This window comes from Berghia stephanieae, chromosome 15 (genome assembly GCF_034508935.2).
Source record: "Berghia stephanieae isolate SIO BIC M18660-M18661 chromosome 15, UCSD_Bste_1.3, whole genome shotgun sequence".
NCBI lineage: Eukaryota > Metazoa > Mollusca > Gastropoda > Nudibranchia > Aeolidiidae > Berghia > Berghia stephanieae.
The window spans coordinates 18,234,256-18,237,057 of NC_088374.1; the positions used below are offsets into that span (position 1 = coordinate 18,234,256).

At 34.9% G+C, this 2,802-nt stretch overlaps 1 long non-coding RNA gene across 1 annotated transcript in view; it reads right to left on the minus strand.

Moving 5' to 3' along the window:
* Nucleotides 1-1,063: 1,063 nt before the first annotated feature.
* The window catches only part of LOC144960595 (uncharacterized), a 3,303-nt gene continuing 1,564 nt past the window's right edge, over nucleotides 1,064-2,802 (minus strand). Inside the window, exon 3 of the long non-coding RNA XR_013642881.1 lies at nucleotides 1,064-2,594. This is a non-coding gene — a long non-coding RNA (uncharacterized LOC144960595). The remainder of the gene's footprint in view (nucleotides 2,595-2,802) is intronic.

Here is a 2,802-nt window from a genome sequence, read left to right on the forward strand (position 1 = left end):
TCCCTACCACCAATGCTTTTACTCACTGAGTCATAGACCTTTTACTCACTGACACTGAGTCCCTACCACCAGTGCTATTACCGAGTTATAGAGCTTTTACTCACTGAGTCCCTACCACCAGTGCTTCTACTCACGAGTCCCTACCACCAGCGCTATTACTCACCGAGTCCCTACCACCAGCGCTTTTGCACACCGAGTCCCTACCACCAGCACTTTTATTCACCGAGTCCCTACCACCAGCGCTATCACTGAGTCATAGAGCTTTTACTCACCGAGTCCCTACCACCAGCGCTATTACTCACCCAGTCCCTACCACCAGCGTTTTTACTCACTGAGTCATAGAGCTTTTACTCACCGAGTCCCTACCACCAGCGCTATTACTCACCCAGTCCCTACCACCAGCGCTTTTACTCACTGAGTCCCTACCACCAGCGCTTTTACTCACTGAGCACCTACGACCAGCGTTATTACTATTACTCACTGAGTCCCTACCACCAGTGCTATTACCGAGTCATAGAGCTTTTACTCACTGAGTCCCTACGACCAGCGCTATTACTCACTGAGCCCCTACAACCAGCGCTTTACTCACCGAGTCCCTACCACCAGCGCTATTACCGAGTCATAGAGCTTTTACACACTGAGCACGTATGACCAGCGTTATTACTCACCGAGTCCCTACCACCAGCGCTATTACTCAGAGAGTCACAGAGCTTTTACTCCCCTACGACCAGCGCTATTACTCACTGAGTCCCTACCTCCAGCGCTTTTACTAGTTGAATCCCTACCACAAGCACTTTTACTCGGCGAGTCCCTACCACATGGTTATTACTGAGTCCCTAACACCAGGGCTAATACTATTAGCCACCAAATCCCTACCACCAGGGGGGACAATATAAGCTAAAATTAGACCCCAAAAATTCTTACAGTGATGCAGAAAAAAAACAACGAACAGATCTCTTTCAAATTTACACAAAATGTTTCTTACAACAAGATGGATAGGTTTAGCAATAGTCTTGCAAATAAATTTTTCAGAATTTTTTTTCGATTTCTTAGTGAAAATTTGGTGTGACATGACAGAAAAAAAATTGATTTAAAAATTCATAAAACTGCTAAATTTTTGTTTAGTCCAAAACCCAACCATCATGATGCAAAACACATCATAAGAAAAATTCTGACCAAATTTGAAGACAATCTGATGGGAAACAATCCAGATGTGAATGTTAGAAAATCAGAGAATGACGCACAATGAAATTTTGAGAAAATGAAAAATTTGTCTTTAATTTGATAATAAAGCTAATAATGCAGACAAAGGCCAACATTCATCAAGTATAACCAATATGGAACAAGAAAACAGTAATATTTTATAAATTGATCAAATTCTGAAAAAAATTATAAACGATTCGCTAACCCATACCTCTAAGAAAAAAAATTGCGAAATAATTTAATATCTGCTGTTATTCACCAAAAAATTACTTTAGTGTTCAAATACGCTTTATAGTTCTAAAGTTTTTAATTATATCTCATGAACTAATAATGTAATGTATAATTTTATGCTAAACACGAAAAATAACTGAATTAAAAAAAAAAAACTTTTTTAAGGGCAACATAAGCTAAAATTAGAAGTAAAACCCTAAAATTTCTAACATAGATGCACCAAAAACTAGCATATAAATTACTTTCAAATTTAAACACAATGTTTCTTTCATAAATAGCTATATCATGAAAACTCTTGGAATAATTTTTTTAGAATTTTTATTTGATTTCAACTGAAAATTTAGCGCGGATCGACAGGAACAAATGAATTTTAAAATTTATAAAATTGCTAAATTTTAATTTACCCCCAAACACTTACATCATGATGTAAAACACATCATAGAAAAGATTCTGAATAAATTTGAAGATAATTTAAAGGAAAATGAGTAAGGTAGGATTGCTAGAAAATCAGACAAATGACATAAAACAGACATTTGAGAAAGCGCAAGCTTTTTCTATAATTTGACATAAAAGGCTGATTTTGCAGACAACTAAAAGAAATGATCCATCAAACTTTCAAAATATGACCGTAACAGGACAAGAAAACGAAAATTTTGTAGATTGATCTAAGTCTAAAAAAAATTATAATCGGTTCACTAACCCATACCCCTTAGATAAAAAAAATGCTGTAAAATTGATTTTTTTACGCCCAGAGATAAAATAATTTTGTGGTCAAATATGATGTCATACCTTATGAATTCATCATTATAATACACAAAACCTAATTATTTACTGTATACAATAGGTTATACAGATGATTTCTAGATATATTAAATGATTTTTTCAAAATATGATATGGCACGCTATCCTCATTTTTCATTTTTTTATTCTACTTGAGAGACAAGTCGTATAAAATTAGATATCTAGTCAAGTTGAACTGCAAAATCAATTCTATTTTAGACAATAAAACAGTTAAATAGTGCACTAGCTCTGAATAAAAAGCAATTTGCTTTCCCAAACCCTTGGAATAAAAATCTCTTTCGCCTCAATACAGAAAAAGTCAACACTACTTGTTTGCCACCACTTTATTTTGTAGTTCCACAAAGAGGGTTGATCCTGCTCTGGATGGAAAAATTGAAATAAAAAAGAGACACATTTCATTAGCAATTTTTGGAAATGGCATTATTGTCATAAAATGCATTTGTCAAAGACATAGCAATTTTAAAAAAATGATCATTATTCACACCAACACACTTGAAATTTCATTGGTTTTACATCCCTAGAACAAAACTCTTGGCAACAAACTATAGTCTGTCGTTAAGTTACTAC